This window comes from Musa acuminata, chromosome BXJ2-5 (genome assembly GCF_036884655.1).
Source record: "Musa acuminata AAA Group cultivar baxijiao chromosome BXJ2-5, Cavendish_Baxijiao_AAA, whole genome shotgun sequence".
NCBI classification, from domain to species: Eukaryota; Viridiplantae; Streptophyta; class Magnoliopsida; order Zingiberales; family Musaceae; genus Musa; species Musa acuminata.
The window spans coordinates 36,308,280-36,323,103 of NC_088342.1; positions in this window are offsets into that span (position 1 = coordinate 36,308,280).

Consider the following 14,824-nt stretch of genomic DNA (forward strand, 5'->3'; position numbering starts at 1 on the left):
GTTGGCCTTCGCCCATTGAAGGAAGGCATCTAGTTGACGTCGGCAACCTCATCGGTGGAGGAAGCCAAAAGTGGAGTAGGTCAAGACTGACCGAACCACTCTAAATCTCTGGTTTGTGTTTATTTTTGAGCATTTTATCATTACTGCAAACCTCCTACATAGCTACTGCTCTCTGCGCTTTTACGAACGATTCTCTAAGTTCAGATCTTTCCGAATCTGCATTGAGACGTAAATCGGTGTTTTCGTACAATCTTTACATCGCAGTTTACGCTTACGCTTTGATTCCATTCATAACTGCGAACTGCTTTTTGCACATTCACAAAAAGATTTTCAAAGTTCAGTTTCTGCGTTTAGACGCAAAACTGTGTTTAGACGTAAAACTGCGTTTAGACGTAAAACTGCGTTTAGACGTAAAACTGCGTTTAGACGTAAAACTGCGTTTAGACGCAAACTGCGTTTAGACGTAAATTGCGCTTAGACGCAATCTGCGCTTAGACGCAAACTGCACTTAGATACAAACTGAGAATTTGCTTTTGCATCATAATAGTTTTTGAACGAACGCAACTTTTGATTTTAATCGCTGTAAGATTTCCGCTGCACTAATTCACCCCCCCCCCTCTTAGTGCTCTCGATCCTAACAATTGGTATCAGAGCGGGGTATTTCTCATTTCGGAGTTACACCCGAGAGAAATGGCTCTTCAAGAGGGCTTTTCGGTCTTTCGTCCACCGTTCTTTAACGGATTGGACTACACTTATTGGAAAACTCGAATGAGAGTTTTCTTGATTTCTCTAAATCTGGATTTATGGAATATCGTTGAAAACGGTTTTCAACTTCCCTCTAAACCGACGAACGAATGGTCGGATTTGGAGAAGTATTTTTCTTTAAACGCAAAGGCTATGAATGCCTTATTTTGCGCTTTGGACAAAAATGAGTTCAATCGGGTTTCTTTGTGCGAAACGGCTTTCGATATTTGGCGCACTCTTGAAATCACGCATGAAGGAACTAGTAGAGTCAAAGACTCGAAAGTTAATATTTTACTACATGATTTCGAGCTTTTTCATATGAAACCAAGCGAAACCGTTGTTGACATGTACACCCGTTTTACGGATGTCGTCAATGGTTTAAAATCACTTGGTAAAAGCTTTTCGGATTTTGAACTCGTTAACAAAGTTTTGCGCTCACTTTCTAAAACTTGGGATTCAAAAGTAACTGCTATTCAAGAATCGAAAAACCTAAACAACTTACCACTTGAAGAACTAATTGGTTCATTGATGACATATGAAATGGTGCACAATGCACATGATGAACATGTTGAACACAATCACCTTCCAAAGAACAGGAAGGATTTGGAACTCTGGACAAATGAATGCCACTTGAGCGATGACTCAAGTGATGAGGACAATGATGAACAAACCAACCTTCCAAAGAACAGGAAGGATTTGGGACATAGAACATTTGAAGACCACTCGAGCATAAGCTCAAGTGATGGTGAACTTAAACTACAAATGAAACGAAAATTAAAAAGCAAAAAGAATCGAACTACTTGCTTTAAACGCAAGAAGAAGAACAAAAATTGGGATGAATCGAGCTCCTCCGAAGAAGAGAAAGTCAACAAAAGCAAGGCGGCAAACTACGCCTTAACAGCCTACAATGATGAGGTAATCGAAATCCCCCTAATTTATTTTGAAATTACTTGATGCTTTCATGATGTATTTTTCTCTTTTAGTTTAGAATTAATTTTCTTAAAAATTACATGTTAAAAAAAAAAAAAAAAATTATTATGATCATACTAAGTAATTTCGAAAATGATAATATTGCATATTTTATGATAAACAAATAGAATGATTGAAAATATGAAATCATGTGTATTACGTTGATTTCCATTGTTATTTCTCGATTTTGATTAAAGATCATGTTTGATTTGAAGAAATGCATAATGATGAAATTAAATATTTTGATTAACAATTTTATGCATGAGATTTTAAGCCGATGATAAGCATGTGTTATTCTCATGAGTATATTTGAAAAACTATGGCAAAAATGTGCTCGAATGCATGAACATGTTATTTTTCGGACATTCTTGATTCAATGTTCAAAACACTTAATTGCCATGATGATTTTACACTATAACATGTTGGAAATTAGAAGTTTTGGATACATAAATTTTTATGATCCTGAGCATGTTTTATCTTCATAATTGAACTTGAAAATCTATAGCAAAATCTTATCCGAATGCATGAAAGTTCTAATTTCATTTTCGGATTCACTTAACAATTGGTATCCCAACAATCGGATTTTCTCATACACTTATGAAAAATATTTTTTCTAAAATGGATTTGATGAAATGATTCCTGCTTATAAATTCCATCTTGAAATATGAATGATAGTATCTTTGCTTGCAAAGATTTGTTTCACATACATATCTCCTATGATTCATGTGCAGAAAAAGAATTTATAAATCATAATACAATGAGATTTCTTATGCAAAAATAAAGTGCTTTTGTGATTCTTTACTAAAGAGAATAATTATTAAAATCATGATCTTGATCATTATAACATGAAGCTCTTTATAAATCAAGATCGTTCATTATGCTCCCTACATTTATCAAAAAGGAGTTCTTCAAATGAAATGCAACTTGTCTTTTGATTTCATGATATTTTGTGAATTTCGAAATTAATTTTAATGACTTGATTATGAGTTTCAAGTTGATGATTTGATTTGAATAAGTTATGTCTAAATCATAATCATGATCCTGCAAAATTGAAATCACAAATAATATCTTTTGGTATTCATGAATTGATACTCACAATATGAAAGTATTGGTATTCATGACTTGATTTTGATTGAAACATTACATGCTTAAATTAATCATTCTTCTATGTTTCAAAAATTCCATAAATGCCTTATGTGATGATTGAAAACTAACTTGCTTTATGATGAATCACGAATCATAACTTGATCTATGATGCCTTGAAATGATTGAAATATTTAACACTTTTATGCTCTTCCCCCTACCTTCTTCTTGTTTTCAATGATAAAATGGGGAGAAGTTTTGATCATGCATGGTAGGATATAATTTGACAAAATTGATACCATCATGATATAAAACATTTATAATGTACAATTATGCATGCAATACTTGTGCTTTCTAATTATGATGTGATGTATTGCATATGATGTAAATCATGATTTAAAATGCTATGAGTGCCAAGTTACACATTTTGAGAAGAAATTGTTATATTGAAATATTAATGTAATTATGAATGGTGATATGATATCATGCATGTAATACTTCAATTTATGATAATGATGCATGCTATGATAAAATATTCATGATGAAAAATTATCTTGACATTCATAACTTGATTATTCATCATTTGTCATGATTTTGAAATCGTTGTAAAAGGAAAAGAGAACTACAAAACTGTATTCTCTCTTTCTTTTTTACAATGACAAAGGGGGAGATAGCTAGCTTGTACAAGTCAAGAAGATGCAAAAACTTGATTTGCTAGCTTACCTATTTTAAGAAGCAAAGATTGCTAACTTGCTTATTTCAAGAAGAAAAATTGTCTTCTTGAACATCACTATCTTGAATATCTCAAGAAGCAAAACTTGCAATTTGCACATTGCAATAGGAAGCAAGAATCATGAGCTTACACAAGAAATTTATCTTGCATTTGCTTTCGAAATTTTTGCTAGCTTATATATTGTGAAACTTGTATATCGTAAAAATTGCTAGCTTGTTGGTCTAAAGAGAAGCAAAAAGTTGCTATCTCAAAAGAAGCAAATGTGCTATCTTGCCTATCTCAAGAGGCAAAAATGCTAACTTGCGCATCTAGCAAAGTGAGCAAAATTTTCAAGAAGCAAGAGTTGCCTTCTTGAACATCTCTAATTTGCTAGCTTGCATGATGTAGAACTTGCTATCTTGAACATTACCAAAAGTGCTATCTTATATGCTATAAAACTTGCATATCTAAAACTTGATAGCATGAATGTTCTAAGCATGATGTAACACTTGCTAAATCTTCTAGCTCCAAGATTGCATGATGATAAAACTTGATACTATGTTTTTCATGCAATGAGTTGAACTAATATCACACACACTTGATTGTAGTACTTCTCCTTTTTGTTGATGACAAAGGGGGAGAAGTATGTTGATGAAAGTATGTTGATGACATGACATGTGATGCATAAGTTTATGCAAATGTTCATGTTGACGTATTGCAAGTATTCATGATGAATATTGCAATGACTTGAATTCAGTTTGAATTCAAGGTTCTATCAATATGGCATATTGATAGGGGGAGTTTGTTTAAACTCCGGGAGTTAAGTTTAACTCCGTCATCAAGTGGTTGTCATCATCAAAAAGGGGGAGATTGTTGAATCTCGTATTTTGATGATGAAACTACTTGATATATGTTTATGATTTAATCTGCGTTTTGAGTGACGCAGGATGCTTTGATCAGGATGAGACAATTAAAGCAGGAAAATCATGTTGTGCCGGAGGAACATGTCAGAAGATTGGACGTCGGGCCGGTGGATCGGTCGACGTATCGACAGAAGGCTTCGGGCCGTGGACTCGGGCATCGGGCCAAGAAGAGCGGGTATTGTGCCAAGGATATCGGAGTTGCGGAGTCAACTGGCCGATTGGGCAATAGGCTGCAGGAAAGGACGATGCGCCGAAGAATCGGACGAAGCGTCGAAGGACCAATGACATGCCGGACAACTTGGTTAATTGCTTAGGATTAATTGTCTCGATCGAAGTTTTGTTTTGTTGTGCAGGATTAACTACGATGAGAGTAAGACAAGCAGCAGGTATTGCGCCGGAGTCAAGATCATGATCACGTTGGGAGTTCGAGAGTTCGACGGAAGTTCGGACGATCGTCGGAGGTTCAGCGAGAACAGATCCGAGTAGTCCAGAAGCTTGCCAAGCAAAGCTCGTCGGAACTCGCCAAGTGGATCGTCGCAAAGTCCAGGAGTATGCCGGATGTCCGTAGAAGGATCACCGAGGGTTATCGGTTGATCGACGGAAGTTGGCCGGAAACTCGCCGGAAGAAGCGATTGACGCATCGGAGCAAAGCTGCAGAAGTTGTCTTAGAGTTAATCGTAGTTAGCATGATGATTAAGCATGAAAATGGGAGGTGATCCCATTAGCTTAATCTTGGGGCAATTGGGCCCCTGAAAAGATTCGAATTGGGCCGAATGGAGTGAACCATTCGGACCCTGATTGCACCAGGAGGTGCAACCGCCCCAGCCAGGAGGTGCAACCGCCTGGGCTGTGGGGTTGGGAGGTGCAACCGCCCCAGCCAGGAGGTGCAACCGCCTGGGCTGTGAGGCTGGGAGGTGCAACCGCTCCAGCCGAGAGGTGCAACCGCCCAGAGCTCAGTCTTCGAGCTAGACTGGGCGGTGCAACCTCCTCTGCCAAGAGGTAGCACCGCCAGAGCTCAAGTTTCGAGCTCTGCCAGGCGATGCAACCACCGAGCTCAGTCTTCGAGCTCTGGCAGAGAGGTGCATCAGCCTGAGCTCAGTCTCGAGCACTGCCAGGTGATGCAATCACCAAGCTCAGTCTTCGAGCTCTGGCAGAGAGGTGCATCAGCCTGAGCTCAGTTTGGAGCTCTGCCAGGTGATGCAACCACCAAGCTCAGTTTCGAGCTCTGCCAGGTGATGCAACCACCAAGCTCAGTCTTCGAGCTCTGCCAGGTGATGCGACCATCGAGCTCAGTCTTCGAGCTCTGGCAGAGAAAGGCAATCGCCTGAGCTCAGTCTTCGAGCTCTGCCAGGCGGTGCCACCTCTCCAGTCAAGAGGTGCAACCGCTTGATCCCAGAATTCTGGGATTTGATCGATTTGATCGTTTTGAGCTCGAAGTTTGAATTGGGTTGGGGCCTATAAATACCCCACCCATTCAGCACTGAATAGATACAGATCCACACCGAATTCTTGATCTTTTCAGTGATTCTAAGAGCTCAAATTTGTGTAAAGTCCTAAAGTTCTCCTCCTTCTGTTCTTCAAGTTTTGAGTTGTAAAGAGAGGAGAGAAAGGATCTGTAAAGGTTGTCTCCTGAGCCTGTCAAAAGGAGAGAAACTGTAAAAGGGCAGTTGGCCTTCGCCCATTGAAGGAAGGCATCTAGTTGACGTCGGCAACCTCATCGGTGGAGGAAGCCAAAAGTGGAGTAGGTCAAGACTGACCGAACCACTCTAAATCTCTGGTTTGTGTTTATTTTTGAGCATTTTATCATTACTGCAAACCTCCTACATAGCTACTGCTCTCTGCGCTTTTACGAACGATTCTCTAAGTTCAGATCTTTCCGAATCTGCATTGAGACGTAAATCGGTGTTTTCGTACAATCTTTACATCGCAGTTTACGCTTACGCTTTGATTCCATTCATAACTGCGAACTGCTTTTTGCACATTCACAAAAAGATTTTCAAAGTTCAGTTTCTGCGTTTAGACGCAAAACTGTGTTTAGACGTAAAACTGCGTTTAGACGTAAAACTGCGTTTAGACGTAAAACTGCGTTTAGACGTAAAACTGCGTTTAGACGCAAACTGCGTTTAGACGTAAATTGCGCTTAGACGCAATCTGCGCTTAGACGCAAACTGCACTTAGATACAAACTGAGAATTTGCTTTTGCATCATAATAGTTTTTGAACGAACGCAGCTTTTGATTTTAATCGCTGTAAGATTTCCGCTGCACTAATTCACCCCCCCCCCTCTTAGTGCTCTCGATCCTAACAATTGGTATCAGAGCGGGGTATTTCTCATTTCGGAGTTACACCCGAGAGAAATGGCTCTTCAAGAGGGCTTTTCGGTCTTTCGTCCACCGTTCTTTAACGGATTGGACTACACTTATTGGAAAACTCGAATGAGAGTTTTCTTGATTTCTCTAAATCTGGATTTATGGAATATCGTTGAAAACGGTTTTCAACTTCCCTCTAAACCGACGAACGAATGGTCGGATTTGGAGAAGAAGTATTTTTCTTTAAACGCAAAGGCTATGAATGCCTTATTTTGCGCTTTGGACAAAAATGAGTTCAATCGGGTTTCTTTGTGCGAAACGGCTTTCGATATTTGGCGCACTCTTGAAATCACGCATGAAGGAACTAGTAGAGTCAAAGACTCGAAAGTTAATATTTTACTACATGATTTCGAGCTTTTTCATATGAAACCAAGCGAAACCGTTGTTGACATGTACACCCGTTTTACGGATGTCGTCAATGGTTTAAAATCACTTGGTAAAAGCTTTTCGGATTTTGAACTCGTTAACAAAGTTTTGCGCTCACTTTCTAAAACTTGGGATTCAAAAGTAACTGCTATTCAAGAATCGAAAAACCTAAACAACTTACCACTTGAAGAACTAATTGGTTCATTGATGACATATGAAATGGTGCACAATGCACATGATGAACATGTTGAACACAATCACCTTCCAAAGAACAGGAAGGATTTGGAACTCTGGACAAATGAATGCCACTTGAGCGATGACTCAAGTGATGAGGACAATGATGAACAAACCAACCTTCCAAAGAACAGGAAGGATTTGGGACATAGAACATTTGAAGACCACTCGAGCATAAGCTCAAGTGATGGTGAACTTAAACTACAAATGAAACGAAAATTAAAAAGCAAAAAGAATCGAACTACTTGCTTTAAACGCAAGAAGAAGAACAAAAATTGGGATGAATCGAGCTCCTCCGAAGAAGAGAAAGTCAACAAAAGCAAGGCGGCAAACTACGCCTTAACAGCCTACAATGATGAGGTAATCGAAATCCCCCTAATTTATTTTGAAATTACTTGATGCTTTCATGATGTATTTTTCTCTTTTAGTTTAGAATTAATTTTCTTAAAAATTACATGTTAAAAAAAAAAAAAAAATTATTATGATCATACTAAGTAATTTCGAAAATGATAATATTGCATATTTTATGATAAACAAATAGAATGATTGAAAATATGAAATCATGTGTATTACGTTGATTTCCATTGTTATTTCTCGATTTTGATTAAAGATCATGTTTGATTTGAAGAAATGCATAATGATGAAATTAAATATTTTGATTAACAATTTTATGCATGAGATTTTAAGCCGATGATAAGCATGTGTTATTCTCATGAGTATATTTGAAAAACTATGGCAAAAATGTGCTCGAATGCATGAACATGTTATTTTTCGGACATTCTTGATTCAATGTTCAAAACACTTAATTGCCATGATGATTTTACACTATAACATGTTGGAAATTAGAAGTTTTGGATACATAAATTTTTATGATCCTGAGCATGTTTTATCTTCATAATTGAACTTGAAAATCTATAGCAAAATCTTATCCGAATGCATGAAAGTTCTAATTTCATTTTCGGATTCACTTAACAATTGGTATCCCAACAATCGGATTTTCTCATACACTTATGAAAAATATTTTTTCTAAAATGGATTTGATGAAATGATTCCTGCTTATAAATTCCATCTTGAAATATGAATGATAGTATCTTTGCTTGCAAAGATTTGTTTCACATACATATCTCCTATGATTCATGTGCAGAAAAAGAATTTATAAATCATAATACAATGAGATTTCTTATGCAAAAATAAAGTGCTTTTGTGATTCTTTACTAAAGAGAATAATTATTAAAATCATGATCTTGATCATTATAACATGAAGCTCTTTATAAATCAAGATCGTTCATTATGCTCCCTACATTTATCAAAAAGGAGTTCTTCAAATGAAATGCAACTTGTCTTTTGATTTCATGATATTTTGTGAATTTCGAAATTAATTTTAATGACTTGATTATGAGTTTCAAGTTGATGATTTGATTTGAATAAGTTATGTCTAAATCATAATCATGATCCTGCAAAATTGAAATCACAAATAATATCTTTTGGTATTCATGAATTGATACTCACAATATGAAAGTATTGGTATTCATGACTTGATTTTGATTGAAACATTACATGCTTAAATTAATCATTCTTCTATGTTTCAAAAATTCCATAAATGCCTTATGTGATGATTGAAAACTAACTTGCTTTATGATGAATCACGAATCATAACTTGATCTATGATGCCTTGAAATGATTGAAATATTTAACACTTTTATGCTCTTCCCCCTACCTTCTTCTTGTTTTCAATGATAAAATGGGGAGAAGTTTTGATCATGCATGGTAGGATATAATTTGACAAAATTGATACCATCATGATATAAAACATTTATAATGTACAATTATGCATGCAATACTTGTGCTTTCTAATTATGATGTGATGTATTGCATATGATGTAAATCATGATTTAAAATGCTATGAGTGCCAAGTTACACATTTTGAGAAGAAATTGTTATATTGAAATATTAATGTAATTATGAATGGTGATATGATATCATGCATGTAATACTTCAATTTATGATAATGATGCATGCTATGATAAAATATTCATGATGAAAAATTATCTTGACATTCATAACTTGATTATTCATCATTTGTCATGATTTTGAAATCGTTGTAAAAGGAAAAGAGAACTACAAAACTGTATTCTCTCTTTCTTTTTTACAATGACAAAGGGGGAGATAGCTAGCTTGTACAAGTCAAGAAGATGCAAAAACTTGATTTGCTAGCTTACCTATTTTAAGAAGCAAAGATTGCTAACTTGCTTATTTCAAGAAGAAAAATTGTCTTCTTGAACATCACTATCTTGAATATCTCAAGAAGCAAAACTTGCAATTTGCACATTGCAATAGGAAGCAAGAATCATGAGCTTACACAAGAAATTTATCTTGCATTTGCTTTCGAAATTTTTGCTAGCTTATATATTGTGAAACTTGTATATCGTAAAAATTGCTAGCTTGTTGGTCTAAAGAGAAGCAAAAAGTTGCTATCTCAAAAGAAGCAAATGTGCTATCTTGCCTATCTCAAGAGGCAAAAATGCTAACTTGCGCATCTAGCAAAGTGAGCAAAATTTTCAAGAAGCAAGAGTTGCCTTCTTGAACATCTCTAATTTGCTAGCTTGCATGATGTAGAACTTGCTATCTTGAACATTACCAAAAGTGCTATCTTATATGCTATAAAACTTGCATATCTAAAACTTGATAGCATGAATGTTCTAAGCATGATGTAACACTTGCTAAATCTTCTAGCTCCAAGATTGCATGATGATAAAACTTGATACTATGTTTTTCATGCAATGAGTTGAACTAATATCACACACACTTGATTGTAGTACTTCTCCTTTTTGTTGATGACAAAGGGGGAGAAGTATGTTGATGAAAGTATGTTGATGACATGACATGTGATGCATAAGTTTATGCAAATGTTCATGTTGACGTATTGCAAGTATTCATGATGAATATTGCAATGACTTGAATTCAGTTTGAATTCAAGGTTCTATCAATATGGCATATTGATAGGGGGAGTTTGTTTAAACTCCGGGAGTTAAGTTTAACTCCGTCATCAAGTGGTTGTCATCATCAAAAAGGGGGAGATTGTTGAATCTCGTATTTTGATGATGAAACTACTTGATATATGTTTATGATTTAATCTGCGTTTTGAGTGACGCAGGATGCTTTGATCAGGATGAGACAATTAAAGCAGGAAAATCATGTTGTGCCGGAGGAACATGTCAGAAGATTGGACGTCGGGCCGGTGGATCGGTCGACGTATCGACAGAAGGCTTCGGGCCGTGGACTCGGGCATCGGGCCAAGAAGAGCGGGTATTGTGCCAAGGATATCGGAGTTGCGGAGTCAACTGGCCGATTGGGCAATAGGCTGCAGGAAAGGACAATGCGCCGAAGAATCGGACGAAGCGTCGAAGGACCAATGACATGCCGGACAACTTGGTTAATTGCTTAGGATTAATTGTCTCGATCGAAGTTTTGTTTTGTTGTGCAGGATTAACTACGATGAGAGTAAGACAAGCAGCAGGTATTGCGCCGGAGTCAAGATCATGATCACGTTGGGAGTTCGAGAGTTCGACGGAAGTTCGGACGATCGTCGGAGGTTCAGCGAGAACAGATCCGAGTAGTCCAGAAGCTTGCCAAGCGAAGCTCGTCGGAACTCGCCAAGTGGATCGTCGCAAAGTCCAGGAGTATGCCGGATGTCCGTAGAAGGATCACCGAGGGTTATCGGTTGATCGACGGAAGTTGGCCGGAAACTCGCCGGAAGAAGCGATTGACGCATCGGAGCAAAGCTGCAGAAGTTGTCTTAGAGTTAATCGTAGTTAGCATGATGATTAAGCATGAAAATGGGAGGTGATCCCATTAGCTTAATCTTGGGGCAATTGGGCCCCTGAAAAGATTCGAATTGGGCCGAATGGAGTGAACCATTCGGACCCTGATTGCACCAGGAGGTGCAACCGCCCCAGCCAGGAGGTGCAACCGCCTGGGCTGTGGGGTTGGGAGGTGCAACCGCCCCAGCCAGGAGGTGCAACCGCCTGGGCTGTGAGGCTGGGAGGTGCAACCGCTCCAGCCGAGAGGTGCAACCGCCCAGAGCTCAGTCTTCGAGCTAGACTGGGCGGTGCAACCTCCTCTGCCAAGAGGTAGCACCGCCAGAGCTCAAGTTTCGAGCTCTGCCAGGCGATGCAACCACCGAGCTCAGTCTTCGAGCTCTGGCAGAGAGGTGCATCAGCCTGAGCTCAGTCTCGAGCACTGCCAGGTGATGCAATCACCAAGCTCAGTCTTCGAGCTCTGGCAGAGAGGTGCATCAGCCTGAGCTCAGTTTGGAGCTCTGCCAGGTGATGCAACCACCAAGCTCAGTTTCGAGCTCTGCCAGGTGATGCAACCACCAAGCTCAGTCTTCGAGCTCTGCCAGGTGATGCGACCATCGAGCTCAGTCTTCGAGCTCTGGCAGAGAAAGGCAATCGCCTGAGCTCAGTCTTCGAGCTCTGCCAGGCGGTGCCACCTCTCCAGTCAAGAGGTGCAACCGCCTGATCCCAGAATTCTGGGATTTGATCGATTTGATCGTTTTGAGCTCGAAGTTTGAATTGGGTTGGGGCCTATAAATACCCCACCCATTCAGCACTGAATAGATACAGATCCACACCGAATTCTTGATCTTTTCAGTGATTCTAAGAGCTCAAATTTGTGTAAAGTCCTAAAGTTCTCCTCCTTCTGTTCTTCAAGTTTTGAGTTGTAAAGAGAGGAGAGAAAGGATCTGTAAAGGTTGTCTCCTGAGCCTGTCAAAAGGAGAGAAACTGTAAAAGGGCAGTTGGCCTTCGCCCATTGAAGGAAGGCATCTAGTTGACGTCGGCAACCTCATCGGTGGAGGAAGCCAAAAGTGGAGTAGGTCAAGACTGACCGAACCACTCTAAATCTCTGGTTTGTGTTTATTTTTGAGCATTTTATCATTACTGCAAACCTCCTACATAGCTACTGCTCTCTGCGCTTTTACGAACGATTCTCTAAGTTCAGATCTTTCCGAATCTGCATTGAGACGTAAATCGGTGTTTTCGTACAATCTTTACATCGCAGTTTACGCTTACGCTTTGATTCCATTCATAACTGCGAACTGCTTTTTGCACATTCACAAAAAGATTTTCAAAGTTCAGTTTCTGCGTTTAGACGCAAAACTGTGTTTAGACGTAAAACTGCGTTTAGACGTAAAACTGCGTTTAGACGTAAAACTGCGTTTAGACGTAAAACTGCGTTTAGACGTAAAACTGCGTTTAGACGCAAACTGCGTTTAGACGTAAATTGCGCTTAGACGCAATCTGCGCTTAGACGCAAACTGCACTTAGATACAAACTGAGAATTTGCTTTTGCATCATAATAGTTTTTGAACGAACGCAGCTTTTGATTTTAATCGCTGTAAGATTTCCGCTGCACTAATTCACCCCCCCCCCCTCTTAGTGCTCTCGATCCTAACACAAATGACTTAAAAATAGAGCAAAAAAGTGTCTTATCTCAGATTTTTGAGGTACTAACGATACCATTGCCATTATTAGGCAGTACCACCACCTAACAACCCTACAGCAGCTGTACTATAACTAGTCTGAGTTGTACAACCACCTGACAAACCCTCGGAAACTAGGCTCTAGTGGTACCACCACTTATCAAGCGGTACCACTGCTTGACAACATTAATTACCGATGGTACCATCGCCTAGTTTGGGCGGTACCACCGCCCAAACAAGTTCTAGGAGACCGATGCTAGTCATAGGTGCCCAACAAGCCAATCACGTGAGTGATGGTACGTGTGACTTGATAAAGAATCTTTTTGCTTATTATATTTTGGCATATATCACTTTATAACTATTGTATATATGCATATATTGCTAGTCATATGTGCCCAGCAAGCCAATCACATCAGTGATGGCACGTGTGACTTGATACAGAATCTTTTTGCTTATTATATTTTGGCATATATCACTTTATAACTATTGCATAAATGCATATATATTGTGATGTCCTTGGATTTGTGCAATGGGAATCGGATCGTGATGAGATCACGATAATGAGATCGATTCACCTTTAAACACATATCCTAAATAATCCCGGTCATAGGTTACTCGAGAGGGACATCGTGATAACCGGATAGACTGGTGTGCTGTATACCCGTCCATATGATGGATGCAGCTGGTCTCATAGCTGCTCGTGTAGGGACACTAGGGATACAGTACAGGTGCTCATTGGAGAATGAGTTCACTGATTGATCCGCTTACGGAATGCTGGATGGTTGATGATGCCTTATTGTCAGACAGCGATTCCATAGTCCTAGTGGTGTATCTGGTCCTTAGACTTGAGACAGCAAGGATGTCCTGTATGAGTGCTCCACTCTTTGATACCAGACTTATAGGTTTGACTGTTCTCAGATCTAGTACAGCTGGTCATTGGGAGTGGTAGTCGACCTTACGAGGGCTATTGAGTGTCGACAGAGGATCATCCACTCTCGGCGTCATGAGAGGAATATCCTATGTGTTCTTGCTCAGACAAATCCCTAGCCAGGGTCATTCGGGTTGAGAGAGAAAGAGTTCTCCGGGAGAATCCGATTAGAGCGAGACTCGAGTAGAAACCGTATGGGTCTGACAGCACCATGCTCGATATACGGTCTCTGGGATATTAGATGGATGAGGGACTATAGGTACATGGTAACTGAGGACAGACAGGTCCAATGGATTGGATTCCCCTGTATCGTCTGGGGACTACGGCGTAGTGGCCTAGTACTTCCGTAGTCGATGAGTCGAGTGAATTATTACAGAGATAATAATTCACTAAGTTAGAAGGAGTTCTGACAGGTATGACTCACGGCCAGCTCGATATTGGGCCTAGAGGGTCACACACATATGGTAGGCATTGCGATGAGTAGAGGTTCGGATATGAGATATCCGACGGAGCCCTTGTCTTATTGGATGCAGATCCAATACCCACTAGGGAAAGGACCCATTAGGGTTTTGACACGGGATCTCTATAAATAGGAGGGATTCACAGCCTCATAGGCTAGAGTCTTTGCTTGCCCTTCCTATTCTCCTCTCCCTCTCCACCTCAGAGTAGGCTTGGAGTTTTGAGGAGCGTCGTCGCAACCCTGCTGTGTGGATCACCGCTAGAGAGGAGGACGCTTGACCTCCTTCACCCTCTCCTAAGGATCTGCAAGGAAACAGGGATATACGATCTCCCTAGGTAACACAATCTCTATACGCAGTTTTGTGTATTGCGGATTTTTGCGCACCAATCTTCGCACGACGACGAACATCTTTTTGGGAATCGGGGATTTTTGTTTTCTTGTTCTTCCGCTGCGCATATGATGTCGCCCCCCTGATGATTTCCCAACAGTGGTATCAGAGCCAGGTTGTTCGTGCGAATGATTGGTTTTGAACTGCGTGTATTGTGTTTAGGAAGA